Below are 16,363 nucleotides of genomic sequence, written 5' to 3' on the forward strand. Positions count from 1 at the left end.
CACATCATTAGAGGGTGTCCAACAAGGGGATCCTCTTGCACCATTTCTCTTCTGTATAGCAGTTAGGGAAATCACAGTTAGACTGACCAGTGAGCTGAATATCTAGTTCCTGGATGATGGCACACTAGCAGGTACAAAGGAACCCCTTCCAGAAGATCTTACACAGGTGATGACATGGGGACAGGAAATGGGTCTCATGCTGAATACATCCAAATATGAAATCATCTCTGTCAGTCAACAAGTAATAAATGCAGTGAGATGAAACCTACCAGGAGCAGCAGTCATTGCCACCACAAATAGCATCTTGCTTGGAGCACCTCTACGAAGTGATGCCATTGACACAATTCTCGGGAAGAAACTGGAAGAGTTGAGGAGAATGGAACAACGAATAGGCAATCTTGACACCCACGATGCCTTGTACCTTCTCACAAAGTACATGAGTCTTCCCATGTTGACATATTTCCTAAGCTGTGCACCTACAAATGATAACCATATACTGCACGAATATGACAGTATCCTGAGGCACATTTTTAAAAAGTACTTAACCTTACTCTAGAAGATGGGCAGTGGGACCAAGCTACACTTCCAGTCAGACTAGGAGGCATTGGTGTCCACAAGTTATCACAGATTGCACTACCTGTTTTTCTGCCCCTATGCATTGCATCCAGAGGGCTTGTAGCAACAATTCTCCCAGAACATCTTAGGGACAAGATTAGAGTCCAGGACCAGAAGTTCACTGACAGAGCCATGATCAAGGATAATCTAATGGGCTCTGAAACCAGACCTGCTCCCCCCACAACTACAGTCTTACTGGGATGGCCCAGTAGTGGAGAACATAGCCTCAGAAATGCTTCAGTGTGTGTCAGTGAAGGATAGAGCCCGCCTCCTAGCAGTGTGAGCTCCTCAGGCAGGGGACTTTCTGTTGGCTGTTTCTAACTCCAGCCTTGGCACACCCTCGACCCACAGACCATCAGCATCTGTGTTGCCCTCTGACTTGCCACCCCTATTCTAGCCGAACACAGGTGTGTTTGTTGCAGTGAAGCAGCAGACCGAATCGGTCTGCTGCTTCCGTAAATCCGAGAGAAAGATTGCAAGACATGATGTTAATAACATTATCAAGAGGAGCCTCACAACTGCCGGATGCACAGCATTAAGGGAGCCATCCCAACTATACAGATCTGATGGCAGCCAGAAGCGTCCAGATGGTATCACACTTCAAGCCTGGACAGACAGCAAGCAGGTGGTGTGGGACTACACAGGAGCATCTACCTTGGCTGATACTTATCTCCAGTACACCAGGGAGGAAGGAGGGGCAGCTGAAAGCTTCAGGGAGTCCCAAAATTCTAGAAAATAGAGAACTTGTCCATCTTTATATGTTTGTTCCCATAGGCTCGGAGACCCTTGGCTCATGGGGAAAGAGTGCATCTAAGTTCCTTAACTAGGCAAAGGATTCATCAGGGTAACTAGGGATCCCAGGGCAGCTAGTTTTCTGTTCCAGCAACTCAGCGCTGCTGTTCAGAGGGGTAATGCCTGCTGTATCTTGGGCACGCGCCACATCTCTGAGGAGCTGGATGATATTTTCGCAATATAATCAGTGACAAACAATTAGCAATATGTACTAGACATGTACCTCTCATACCTCATGTACTGTATATGCCATCTTTATATATGTATCTCTTAAATATTTTGTACCATAATATGTAATAAAATATACCTATTGGTAAAAAAGAATGTGAAGATGGGGTGCTAGTGTTACACTCCAAGTATTGTAACCACTATTTCCTTCTTTTTTGAGCATAACAACTTTGGTCAGAGAGGTTAGGATAATAATAGTGATCCTCCGGAATGCCTAATTTTAATTAAGTATATTCATAATACAACAAAAGCCAGAAATAATATACGAATTATCGTATATAAGTTAAGAATGCATGTTCTATATTATCCAAAATATATATAAGGCTTTCATAACAGATGATTAGGAGGAGATCCTAGATATAACATATATGTATATAGAGATTACTTTAATGTATGAAGTCTTGTTTCCCAATTGGAAGCAGTCAGAATAAAACAGAATATGTCCAGGCCGGCTAATAAACCTTGGCCAGTTACCAGAGACGAGCAGGAGTGTTCTAGTTGGCTGCTACTTCTTCACTGCTCGTCCCTCAACCTTGAGCATACAGGTAAAGTGGGTCACGTGACGTGACTCACCAACACTCAGTAGAGTAGTTGAACATAAAGGCGGGGGGAGGGGGGGTATAACCATCGAACATCACGGCTAACCATACACCGGCACACCGGGCGGCAGGCAGGTTACTATACCTCCAATTAAACATATCATGGCCATGTTACATAAATCATAATTGTTAATAAGAATTAGCCTTAATAATACAAGGACGTTCATTTCCAATTTAGCTATTAAAGGAAATAACCGCAATGTAATATTAAAGGAAGGTTAACCATAGGGGCATGACACCCCGGCCCACAAGCAAATATCTCGGCGTTTAAGATGCTGATGGTGTAGAAGAAACCAACCAGCTGGTATAGGGATGGAGGTACATCATTCCAAGGTTAGTCATCCACTTGCTAGAACTGGACCAGAAACACTGCTAGACTGCAAAGAATTTCCGTAGTTAGGCAATATATTATCATTCGTCTCTCACCCTGCGGGCTGAGAGGACGCTTTCTGAGCCTGCTCTTGCTTACACCTGGTGGCGAACCGTGTACTACAGTACGCAAGATGGCGGATCGTCAAGGTAGAAGAGTAAACACGGTCTGTGTGGAATTTATTCGTGGCTCTCTCAGTGGTGCAACGATGCATGTCTTGTTGCCTACCATCATTCGCGACGTCTATGGCATCCCCACTGAGGAATTATATGGTGTGGCTCTCAATGGGATGTCGAGGTTTTTTGTAAAATTCGCAAATGCCGGCTTTTACTCCAAGATTGTGGAAGCTTTTCAAGAGAGGAAAATGGCGGTGAATTCAGCCGTAGAGGTATGTCTGCATGACGTCTCCACATACGTCACCTGGGTCAAAGTAAGGAACGTGCCTTTCGAGGCGGAGGAGTATGTTATTCGGAAAGTTTTTGGTAAATACGGCACGGTACATGCAGCGACCAAGGGAGTATGGAGGGAGGGCCCATACGAGGGGCTCCCGGAAGGCTCCTGCACCCTAAAGATGACATTAAAACAGCCGATTCCATCTTACGTTTATCTAGAGCACTACAGGACCCAAGTTTTTGTTCACTATGCGGGCCAACGTAAGACATGCAGGTTATGCAACTCGTATGACCATATGGCTGCTCAGTGCTCCAGACGCCTGGTTGTACGTATCCGGGAACCTTCTCCTGTGGTCCTAAGAACCGAGGCCTTTGATCTGGAGACTGGTCCCTCGCCTGAACAAGGACCTAAGCTTTGGAGTGAGGAAGTACAACAAGAGGAGATGCGGTCTATGGCGTGCGCCACCCTGTCGGTGGACACTACAAACGTGCCCACGCCACCTGTGGGGCCTACGGAGCCTGTGGGGTTGTCACAGGAAAGTTTGCTGGAGAACGTGCTAAACGATCTCCTGGATGGGGCAGAGCATAGCCCAGACGTTTCACCGGAGAGTCAAGAAGTGGTGAAGGATGATTCGCCAAAGATGGGAGACCTGGACGTGCCTACAATGACACGGATGCATGAGGTGGTGGTGGAAGTTCACCAGGAGGCTTCGTCTGGTGAGGAGATGTGTGTGGAAGTTGGTTCCCGCAAACGGACGGCAGGAGTGTCGGATATGGACGAGGTCCTGACACCGGGACAGCGTCCAGGGAAGAAATTATGGTCGAAAGTGGCTGAGGCGCCTCCTGCAGACGGGGTTGGGGCAAGCGCCCAGCATGTGGGTAGGGCACGGGGGGTGAGGGGGGCCTTGGGAAGTCAAAGGTCAAAGAAGGTCAGTGTAATGTACATGTAGGAACGGGAAAGACCCACAAGCATAGAGGAAAACCTCCTTTTGTGAATTCAAGTGTGTTACCATCAATGTAAATGGTCTGCGGGCAGAGTTTAAGTGTGTGTGGATGGAGTGGTTCTTGCGCAGATATGCTGTGGACGTATGTTTCATACAAGAACACAATTATAAGTTTGGGCGAGAGTTACGGTTAAAAGGCTACCGAATGTATGTTAGCAGTTCTTTAAAATTAAAGGGTGGGGTAGCTATAGCGGTGAAGGAGTCCAGCCCTTGGCGTGTCTTAAGATGGGAGGAGGGGGGAGGTGGGAGGGTGGTGAGGGTAGATGGGTACTGGGGTGAGGTGAGGGTTTGTTTTATTGGCGTTTACATGCCAGCGGAAAGCAACACTAAAGTTAAAGTAGAATTTGTGAGGGAGGCTTTAACGTTTTACACTCGGGGTTTGCCGTTCATTACCGTCATGGGTGGGGATTGGAATTGCGTTATCCGCCATGGCGATGTTGAGCCGCGGGGGGCGGGGTGCGTTTTACCTGTCTTACGGAATCTGCTGGGGGATGCAGGGGTTTATGATGTGGTGGGGCGGGGTGGGTGGTGGGTGGAGCATACGTTCGTTCGTAGGGGCTATGCGGCCCGTCTGGATAGACTTTATGTAACACAAGGGATTAGAGTTGGGCACGTACAGACCTTTGATGTGGGGTTTTCAGATCACCGTGCAGTGCTAGCGGACTTGAACTGGGATGGAATGATCAGGGTTTATCCAGGTTATTGGAAACTGAACGTGCGGCTATTGGAGGGGGAGGGGGATGGGTCAGCTTTTCAGGACTGGTGGAAGAATATTTGGGAAACGCGACGGGCAGGTGAATGTTTGTTGGAATGGTGGGAAACGCGTGCCAAACCTGGAATAGCGAGTTATTATAAGAAGCGGGGAAAAGAGGAGGCGAGGTGGAGGTATGGGCTGCAAAACTATCTGGAGGGGCAGCTAAATGATTACTATGTGGGGGGCGGGAGTAGTAGTCGGTATGACGACATTGAACATCTTCGTAGTCGACTTGCAGAAATTCACAATGAACGTTTCAATGCGGTTAGAGTCAGAGCAGGTATGGAAGAAGTGCTATGGGGTGACAAACCTTCGGGTTGTGTCTTGCGCAAATTTAGGGTCAGGCAACAGGCGACGTCCCTCTTGCAATTGGAAGTATGCACGGGTTTGGGTGGTTACCTGCCGGGTCAAGTACTTCTCACCACGGACAGCATGAGTTTTTATGCTGATCTATGGTTTGGGGAAAAACTACGGAGGGGAGTAGGGGGGGTCCAGGCGGGTGGCCTGGTGAGGAGGGATTTCATTAAAGTTATAAGTGACAGGGATAGAACGGTACTAGAAGGTAGAATTCGAGTGGAGGAGGTAGAGGAGGCGATTTTTAGTATGAGTAAAGGAAAGGCACCAGGTATAGATGGCATTTCGAATGATTTTTATAGGGCGCATTGGGGAAGTATTAAGTATTGTTTGGTTGATGTATTAAATTGCATGCTCACGGAGGGGAGGTTAGGTATGTCACAAAGTACGGGGGTAGTTGTGTTGGTGCCCAAAAAGGGAGTGGGGAGGGGTCTGAGTGCATATAGAGTAATATCTCTTATGTGCTCTGACTATAAAATCTTTGCAAAAGTTTTAGGAAACAGAATGAGGAAGGTTATGGGGTCGGTTATTCACGAGGGACAGCTAGGCATACCAGGTAGGAGCATGAGGGACGGACATGTACGTATTCGGGAGTTTTTGGAGGAATGTCAAGGGGGGGGTGTCCTCGGGCTTGACTGGCAAAATGCTTATGACTGTGTTGATAGGGATTTATTGAGGCTTATTTTATTGAAGCAGGGTTTTGGGGAGGGGATTGTCAGATGGGTTGATACCTTGTATGTCACGGCTATGGTACGCGTACAGGTAAACGGTAAATTGGGGCAGCCGGTCCGTATGGAAAGGGGTTTGAGGCAAGGGTGCCCCCTCTCCCAGCTGCTTTTTGCTTGTATGCAAAATCCGTTTTATGAGCTGGTGGATGGTGGTTTGAGGTGTAGAACGCTGAGCAGTGACCATGCAGCACGTGTGGTCGGGTACGTAGATGATACCACAATTTTGTTAAAAGGGGAGGAGGATTTGCAGATCGTGGGATGGATTGTTGAGTTTTTTGGGGCAGAGTCTGGCATGTGCGTCAATAAGGCAAAATCGAAATTATTGGAGGTGGGTACATGGGTGGGGGGGAGGTTGGGCAAAAGGTATGGGTGGTCAGTCATGGTGCAACTTAGAATATGTGGTATCGTGTACATGGCAGATGAGAGGGAGAGCCGAAGGGTAAACTCTGAATTGGTGGTTAACAAGGCTTTAGATCGACTTCGGGGGTTAAGAGCTGGGGATGTCTCATTGCAACAGAGGACAGTAGTGGTCAATACACTTGTTTATAGTAAAGTATGGGGTGTGGCTGCGGTGTACCCTTTAAGAGATATGGATATTCAGGAACTGCAGAGAAGGGTCTTACGTTATGTTTGGGGTTTCGGGAGAGCTTGGTTAAGTCGGGAGGTTGTCATGACCCATGTTCGTCATGGGGGTTTAGGTCTCTTGGCTTTGGGGCCACGGGTGAAGGCTCTCTATGTAAAGCAGCGGTTCCTCAGGGCGGGCGGTGAGAAGGGCATCCGGGTGGGTCGGGTAATGATCGAAATGCGTAAATGGTGGAGTGGCAGGGGATTAATCGAGTGTGAGGACATGCTGCGTTTGTTGTTGAAGTTGAGAAATGCGCAACGGATCCGGGTGGGGCAAATGGTCAGCATATGTTGTCGTAGGGAAATTGTACAGGGATGGTCTGCTTTTCCGCTGTATAATTGGGGGGAAATATGGGATGGATTTTGTAAACTTAAGTTGGCACCAAGGGTTCGTGAATTGGTGTACAGATTTGTCATGGGGATTTTAGCATCAAAATCGGTCTTACATAGGATGGGTTTGGTAAGGGAGGCGGATTGCTTGCGTTGCGGTCTCGAAGAAACAGCTTTTCATGCTGTCTACTTTTGTGATACCTTGGACAAAGTTCGTTCGTGGCTGGGGCGGGTTTTAGATTTTCTTAGTGGGGGAAGTATTTCAACCTTACGGGCCTTAACATTGGACGTTAGCGGAGTTTCAAGTGAGGTACGAAGAGCAATAATGTACGTGGTGGCTGATTTCCTCTTTATCTCGTGGGGTATGCGGGAAACCGGGGGATCAGTTAGGATCAGGGCAATTGCGGCAGGTATCTACAGAACGTATTGCAGAAATAAACTCATATATGGTAGAAGTTGGGATAATAGTTTTCCTGCAAAGTATCGAAGTCTTACTGTTAAAATGTTGCTGCAACTGCGGGTGGGGTAAGGCAACGGGGGGCTGGACTTCCCCCCGTGGTAGCACCAAACGGTATGTTAGAGACTTCAGGGTAGAGGGTGGGGTTTAGGGAGTGACGTGTATGTATTATGAATGGTTCCGTGCGTCTGTGTGTGTATGGTTGTGGCGTTGTGTGGCACTGAGATCTTGGATTAATCATAAAATGGTCATACATTTTGATAATACAGATAAAAAGCAATATTCAGTATATGTTCCAGCCTCTAACAAGACTGAATTGGTTCTGATTATGGCCGGGGTTTGGTGAAGTATGTTGGGTCTTTCCTGGAATTCCCGTTAGGTTTAGTTTAGTCTTTTGTAAGCTGATGTCACCGCTAAAAGTACAACGTTATACTGGCCTTTAAGGGGAATGTTCATAAGCAGACCTTTTGGTGATGATTGTAAACTTTTGATGAAGGGCAAAAAGTGTCATTTGCCTGAGATTGTTTTTGTATATGTAGTAGCGGTCTCCGCTGTGAGGGGGGGGGGGGTTGAGATGTATAATGTCCTATATTGTAATCTATGGATATTCAAGTTCCTTGGACAGCAGCTTTTGTGGGATGTTATTCCCACACCCAGTGATATCACATGTATTTTTTTTATTTCATTTATGGTGCATAATAGTCAGTTAATGTTCATTTAAGCACCTTTACTAATATCACTGTATACAGGCAAGGTATACTTTTTGTGGGTTTATAATTAGTTTGAGTAACTAAATATGGGATTGGTCGGGGTATTAAGAGTCTTAGTGTTTCCTCATATGTAATCATACATGCTAGATCTGTGAAAGTCTTATGTTAATTATTAAAGGGTTTTTTGCAAGTTTTGATTCCTTTTTCAATATATGCTAAACCAAAAATAAAGAACAGCATGTGTAAATTTCAAGAGTCATGTAGGTTTCTGATAGTTATTTTGTATAACCTAGTACCATTGAGTGTACAATATATTAGTTTATATGATATTGTTTTTGTATATAAAATTTTTATATAATCATAGTGCCATGGAGTGTGCAATGTATTAGTTTATATGAAATTGTTTTTGTATATAAAATTTCATATATAAAATGAATAAGACTGTCAGGTTTTGGTATATAGCTATTTTGTGGTTAAGATATGTTCCGGTAGTTCTCTGTTTAGTTATATGATGTCTTATTATATAAAGTTTCCATGTATACTGTATTTTAAATAAAATATAAAAAAAAATTAACATTTTTTGATTTCATAGAATTTATGAAAGTTAGAGGATTATGGTCTGAGTAAATATTTATCACATGAGGAGTATAACCGAGGTATACGTCAAAGTGTTCCAAGGACAATACTAAAGCCAGGGCTTCTTTTTCTATGGTTGAATAAGATCTTTGATATTCTTTCAATTTATAGGAAAAATAACATATTGGATGTAGAATATTACCGTTTTGGAAGGATTGCAATAAGACAGCACCTATTGCTGCATCACTGGCATCAACATGGAGGGTGAAAGGAATTTGGAAATTGGGTGCACGCAATACTGGGGCGGAGGAAAGGAAAAGTTTTAAACATTTAAAAGCTTGTTCACAATTCTCGTCCCAATTAAATTTATATTTAGGACTGGTCAATCTAGTCAGGGGGGAGGCAACTTGAGCAAAGTTTGGGCAAAAACGCCTGTAATAAGTAGCCATTCCCAAAAATCGTTGGAGGGCTTTCCTGTCCTGAGGTGTAGGAAAATTTAAAATAGCTTGGACCTTTAATTGGTCGGGGGCTACTAGTCCCTTCCCTATTTTAAAACCGAGATATTTAATCTGGGCTTAACCAAAGTCACATTTTTGTAAATTTACAGTGAAATTGTATTTCTGCAACGCTTTCAGTAGTTGCTCTAATCTTTCTAAATGAGACTGCCAATCATCACTAAAAACCACCAGGTCGTCTAAGTATGCCTCTACACCTTCTAAGGGTTGGACTAAAATGTTCATAATTCTCTGGAAAGTGGAGGCGGCGTTACACAAGCCGAAAGGCATAACCTTATACGTAAATAGTCCGTTCTTAACTACGAACCCGGAAATCTCTTGGGCCCTAGGAGTTAACGGCACCTGGTAATACCCTCTCAGCAAGTCTAATCTGGTCACAAAGTTGGCACCGGCTACAGCATCTATTAAATCATCAATCCTTGGTAATGGAAACCCATCTGGTTTGGTGACTGAATTTACTTTACGGTAATCCGTGCATAGGCGTATGGTACCATCGGGTTTTGGGACCAATAAACAGGGAGAGGCCCAAGGTGTCCAACTGGGTTCGATCAAATTATATTCCAGTAATGTATTTATTTCTTGTTGAATTAATTCTTGCTTAGCAGGAGAGACCCAGTAAGGGGATTGCTTTATTGGACTATCTTCTAACAATTCAATATCGTGGAATCCCAATGTACAAGGAGTAGGGATATCTTAGAAGATGGAGTTATATTTAGTGATTAACTCTTTTATTTGAGATTTTTGGAAATGGTCTAGTTGTTTTAAAACTTCAGAATTATGTAGAATTAGGTAGTAGGTTGGTAGACAGCAACCACCCAGGGAAGTACTACCGTCCTGCCAGATGACTGTGAAACAGAAACCTGTAACTGTTTTGCATGACGGTAGGATTGCTGTTTTCTTTTTCTGTCTCATAAACACGCTAGATAACAGGGATATCTTGCTACTCCTACTTACACTTTGGTCACACTTCACAGACACGCACATGCATATATATATACATACATCTAGGTTTTTCTCCTTTTTCCAAATAGCTCTTGTTCTTCTTTATTTCTTCTATTGTCCATGGGGAAGTGGAAAAGAATCTTTCCTCCGTAAGCCATGCGTGTCGTATGAGGCGACTAAAATGCCGGGAGCAATGGGCTAGTAACCCCTTCTCCTGTAGACATTTACTAAAAAAGAGAAGAAGAAAAACTTTATAAAACTGGGATGCTTGAATGTGCGTGGATGTAGTGCAGATGACAAGAAACAGATGATTGCTGATGTTATGAATGAAAAGAAGTTGGATGTCCTGGCCCTAAGCGAAACAAAGCTGAAGGGGGTAAGGGAGTTTCAGTGGGGGGAAATAAATGGGATTAAATCTGGAGTATCTGAGAGAGTTAGAGCAAAGGAAGGGGTAGCAGTAATGTTGAATGATCAGTTATGGAAGGAGAAAAGAGAATATGAATGTGTAAATTCAAGAATTATGTGGATTTAAGTAAAGGTTGGATGCGAGAAGTGGGTCATAATAAGCGTGTATGCACCTGGAGAAGAGAGGAATGCAGAGGAGAGAGAGAGATTTTGGGAGATGTTAAGTGAATGTATAGGAGCCTTTGAACCAAGTGAGAGAGTAATTGTGGTAGGGGACCTGAATGCTAAAGTAGGAGAAACTTTTAGAGAGGGTGTGGTAGGTAAGTTTGGGGTGCCAGGTGTAAATGATAATGGGAGCCCTTTGATTGAAATTTGTATAGAAAGGGGTTTAGTTATAGGTAATACATATTTTAAGAAAAAGAGGATAAATAAGTATACAAGATATGATGTAGGGCGAAATGACAGTAGTTTGTTGGATTATGTATTGGTAGATAAAAGACTGTTGAGTAGACTTCAGGATGTACATGTTTATAGAGGGGCCACAGATATATCAGATCACTTTCTAGTTGTAGCTACACTGAGAGTAAAAGGTAGATGGGATACAAGGTGAATAGAAGTATCAGGGAAGAGAGAGGTGAAGGTTTATAAACTAAAAGAGGAGGCAGTTAGGGTAAGATATAAACAGCTATTGGAGGATAGATGGGCTAATGAGAGCATAGGCAATGGGGTCGAAGAGGTATGGGGTAGGTTTAAAAATGTAGTGTTAGAGTGTTCAGCAGAAGTTTGTGGTTACAGGAAAGTGGGTGCGGGAGGGAAGAGGAGCGATTGGTGGAATGATGTAAAGAGAGTAGTAAGGGAGAAAAAGTTAGCATATGAGAAGTTTTTACAAAGTAGAAGTGATGCAAGGAGGGAAGAGTATATGGAGAAAAAGAGAGAGGTTAAGAGAGTGGTGAAGCAATGTAAAAAGAGAGCAAATGAGAGAGTGGGTGAGATGTTATCAACAAATTTTGTTGAAAATAAGAAAAAGTTTTGGAGTGAGATTAACAAGTTAAGAAAGCCTAGAGAACAAATGGATTTGTCAGTTAAAAATAGGAGAGGAGAGTAATTAAATGGAGAGTTAGAGGTATTGGGAAGATGGAGGGAATATTTTGAGGAATTGTTAAATGTTGATGAAGATAGAGAAGCTGTGATCTCGTGTATAGGACAAGGAGGAATAACATCTTGTAGGAGTGAGGAAGAGCCAGTTGTGAGTGTTGGGGAAGTTCGTGAGGCAGTAGGTAAAATGAAAGGGGGTAAGGCAGCCGGGATTGATGGGATAAAGATAGAAATGTTAAAAGCAGGTGGGGATATAGTTTTGGAGTGGTTGGTGCAATTATTTAATAAATGTATGGAAGAGGGTAAGGTACCTAGGGATTGGCAGAAAGCATGCATTGTTCCTTTGTATAAAGGCAAAGGGGATAAAAGAGAGTGCAAAAATTATAGGGGGATAAGTCTGCTGAGTATACCTGGTAAAGTGTATGGTAGAGTTATTATTGAAAGAATTAAGAGTAAGACCGAGAATAGGATAGCAGATGAACAAGGAGGCTTTAGGAAAGGTATGGGGTGTGTGGACCAGGTGTTTACAGTGAAACATATAAGTGAACAGTATTTAGATAAGGCTAAAGAGGTCTTTGTGGCATTTATGGATTTGGAAAAGGCGTATGACAGGGTGGATAGGGGGGCAATGTGGCAGATGTTGCAAGTGTATGGTGTAGGAGGTAGGTTACTGAAAGCAGTGAAGAGTTTTTGCGAGGATAGTGAGGCTCAAGTTAGAGTATGTAGGAAAGAGGGAAATTTTTTCCCAGTAAAAGTAGGCCTTAGACAAGGATGTGTGATGTCACTGTGGTTGTTTAATATATTTATAGATGGGGTTGTAAGAGAAGTAAATGCGAGGGTCTTGGCAAGAGGTGTGGAGTTAAAAGATAAAGAATCACACACAAAGTGGGAGTTGTCACAGCTGCTCTTTGCTGATGACACTGTGCTCTTGGGAGATTCTGAAGAGAAGTTGCAGAGATTGGTGGATGAATTTGGTAGGGTGTGCAAAAGAAGAAAATTAAAGGTAAACACAGGAAAGAGTAAGGTTATGAGGATAACAAAAAGATTAGGTGATGAAAGATTGAATATCAGATTGGAGGGAGAGAGTATGGAGGAGGTGAATGTATTCAGATATTTGGGAGTGGACGTGTCAGCAGATGGGTCTATGAAAGATGAAGTGAATCATAGAATTGATGAGGGGAAAAGAGTGAGTGGTGCACTTAGGAGTCTGTGGAGACAAAGAACTTTGTCCTTGGAGGCAAAGAGTGGAATGTATGAGAGTATAGTTTTACCAACGCTCTTATATGGGTGTGAAGCATGGGTGATGAATGTTGCAGCGAGGAGAAGGCTGGAGGCAGTGGAGATGTCATGTCTGAGGGCAATGTGTGGTGTGAATATAATGCAGAGAATTCGTAGTTTGGAAGTTAGGAGGAGGTGCGGGATTACCAAAACTGTTGTCCAGAGGGCTGAGGAAGGGTTGTTGAGGTGGTTCGGACATGTAGAGAGAATGGAGCGAAACAGAATGACTTCAAGAGTGTATCAATCTGTAGTGGAAGGAAGGCGGGGTAGGGGTCGGCCTAGGAAAGGTTGGAGAGAGGGGGTGAAGGAGGTTTTGTGTGCGAGGGGCTTGGACTTCCAGCAGGCATGCGTGAGCGTGTTTGATAGGAGTGAATGGAGACAAATGGTTTTCAATACTTGACGTGCTGTTGGAGTGTGAGCAAAGTAACATTTATGAAGGGGTTCAGGGAAACCGGCAGGCCGGACTTGAGTCCTGGAGATGGGAAGTACAGTGCCTGCACTCTGAAGGAGGGGTGTTAATGTTGCAGTTTAAAAACTGTAGTGTAAAGCACCCTTCTGGCAAGACAGTGATGGAGTGAATGATGGTGAAAGTTTTTCTTTTTCAGGCCACCCTGCCTTGGTGGGAATCGGCCAGAGTGATAATAAAAAATAAAAAATAAAATTCTCTTACTTCCCTTACAGTGTCATTCCTTATTTCAGTGGATGTAGGTTGAATAGAGGTAATAATAGTAGGGAGAAGGCTAGACTCGTACTTCTTTAAGTTATCTATGTGATACCTCTTAATTTTCTTACGACGTCCTGGTTCACGGACCAGATAATTCACCTCATTTTCCTTGTCTACCATTTCATATGGCCCCAAATATCTAGGTTTTAAAGAATGTCCTGGAATTAAGTTTTTAACTAACACTAATTCATTAGGAGAGAATGAACGAGATTTAGCCTTTTGGTCGTAAGATTTCTTCATTTTGGCTTGAGCATCTGTCAGATTCACGGCAGCTAAGCTTTTTAATTTGGAGAGATGTTCTTTCCAAAGTAGAGGACTGGGATGAAGAGGTCCTCTCTTCCCTATCCAAGAATCTCGTAATATGGCTAGGGGTCCTCGTACCTGATGTACAAAAATCAGGTCAAATGGAGAGTATTTAGTGCTTTCTTGTTCAGCTTCACAGAAGGCGAAGAGAAGAAAGGGTAAACCTTCGTCCCATTTACGAGAATACTGCTCACAGTAAGCACGTAAAGTAGATTTAAGGGTTTGGTGGAATCTTTCTAGCACTCCTTGTGACTGGGGATGATATGCTGTAGAGAGGATCTGTCTTACTCCTAATCGAGACATAGCCTCTTTAAAAACCTTAGACGTAAAATTAGAACCTTGGTCAGATTGAATTTCACGTGGTATGCCTACTTGAGCAAAGAAGCGTATTAAAGCTCTTACTATATTTCTGGAATTAATTTTGGACATTGGGATAGCATCAGGATACCGCGTTGCCATATCTATGATAGTGAAGATATACTGGTTACCCCTTTTTGTGCGGGGCAACGGTCCTACACAATCAATAACTAATCTTTCAAAAGGTTCTTCAGGACATTTTATTGGAAGTAAAAGGGCAGACGCGGGATTGTGCGCCGTTTTGCCTATTATTTGACAAACGTGGCATTTCCGTAGTTTGTCAGCAATATAAGTCCTCATCTGAGGCCAAAAAGAATATTTCCTAATCTTTTTCTCTGTCTTACGAGACCCTAAATGACCTCCCAGTGGATTATCATGTGCTAGTTCAAATACCATATTACGTAAGGACGATGGCACCACTAACAAGTTTCCCTTTGAACTCGAGTAATTATCATTATTTCTCTTCCAAAGAAAACCGTCTTCATCTAAAAGGTAACCTTCCTCTTTATCTTTATTGGTTAAACTTTTATCGTCCTTTAGAGCTATAAGAAATTCTTCTTTATAACATTTTCTAGCTAGGTCCGCAGGGACTGGTAAAACTTTGTCACCTGTGGGTCTCGACTGAATTGCTTCGCTAAACAGGAAGTTCAAACCTAATTCATCGGACATTTCTAAAGGCTGTTGAATATCCACATTTTTAGAGTTCTTAGCCATGGCTCTGGTGACCACATTAAGGGGAAATAAATCTAGCCCTGCCTCAGAGGCTTCTAATGCATAATTTACATCACAAGGATTATCTAAAACCAGAGGCTCTCTGGGTATCTCCAATTGATCAATTTCGTTCCCGATTAATAGATCCACGCTGGCAATGGAAAAAGGTTTATCTGAAAGTCCCACATTGATCCAGCCTACATATCCAGGCAGTTCCACATAAATCCTTATAATAGGGACCTTTATTATTGTGCCTCCGTAAGCCTCTAATAATACGTCTAGCCGGGGTTCATTACTAGTAGGTAACCTTACCAGGTTTGATCTTAATAAAGAGAGATAGCTGCCAGTATCTCGAAAGGTAGTGATATTTACTAACCTCTCTTTACAGAGTCCGAACTTCCCCTGGGAAAAGTAGGGTTCCATAGCTACTCGGACCTTTTCTTCTGAAGCATTGTCGTGGTAAAGTCATCTATTAGACGGTCTGCTAGACGAGGCCTGAAAAGGTAGAGATTCATCATCCAGAGTTTCATACTTCCGAGAGGAATTTATTACCTGGGTAGGATATCTCCCTCTTGGTTGGGTTTTATCTTCCCGCTGTTTATGCCAACACTGGAACTGTCTATGACCTAACTTCTTACAAAAAAGGCACAGTGGTAATTGATCTTTAGGATATTGCCTGGAGGAAGAGCCGTTTGTCACCTGTTTTTTGTCTGAATACACCTTCAAAGGTTCGCCAGCTGGAGCTTTCCTAGCAGTCAATCTTGAACTAAAACCTTGGGAGGTAGATTTCTTTTCCGGGGTCTTAGACATTTCTGTGGTTACAGCATGGGAAATTTCAAAGTGATCTGCGTGGGCAGCAGTATCTAACAAGTTAGTAGTAGGAAATGATGTCAAAAGATAAGTATGAACCCTCTCTGGAAAATATTTAAAAAGGTCTTCATGCAATATCAGCTGGGAAAGTGACTCGACTGAGGCGGCTCCCGCGGCCCTACGCCAATGGTCGAAAGCAGAGATCTTTTCTCTGGCAAAGTCCACCCAAGACTGCTGAGGATATTTCTTCAGAGTTCTAAACATCTTCAAGTAACTGACAGGTAATAAATCGTAAGCTTTCAGAAGACAATCTTTTACCCGAGTATAATCAGAATATTGTTCAAAAGGTAAGTTTGCCGTTATGGTTTGGGCTTTTCCTATTAAAGATGAATGTATTAAAGCAGCCCAATATTTAGGAGGCCATTGCATCACCTTCGCCTGATTTTCGAATGCTTCAAAAAATGAATCTAAATTATCCTCAGTAAATTTAGGCATCAAAGAGGCTGCTTTTCTAAGGTCAAATGAAGGGATTGTATACATATTACTCGATTCTCTTTTCTTCCTCAGTACTTCCCGTTCATAAAGCAAAGATTCACGTTCAAAATTCTCCCTTTTTAATTTTCTCTGGGCTTCTACAAAGGAGGTTTGAAGCGATAAAATACGTTCTAGACGTTCGAAATTCTCCTTAGA

General features: G+C 43.2%; 1 long non-coding RNA gene across 1 annotated transcript; it reads right to left on the minus strand.

Annotated features, from left to right (window-relative positions):
- Window positions 1–1,841: 1,841 nt before the first annotated feature.
- LOC138854015 (uncharacterized) lies at window positions 1,842–15,674 on the minus strand. Its single transcript, XR_011393194.1, has 2 exons — window positions 15,240–15,674; window positions 1,842–2,611 (listed from the first exon to the last, which is right to left on the minus strand). It is a non-coding gene; the product is annotated as an uncharacterized lncRNA (long non-coding RNA).
- Between the last annotated feature and the right edge of the window lie 689 nt (window positions 15,675–16,363).

Source organism: Cherax quadricarinatus, chromosome 46 (genome assembly GCF_038502225.1).
Source record: "Cherax quadricarinatus isolate ZL_2023a chromosome 46, ASM3850222v1, whole genome shotgun sequence".
Lineage (NCBI taxonomy): Eukaryota > Metazoa > Arthropoda > Malacostraca > Decapoda > Parastacidae > Cherax > Cherax quadricarinatus.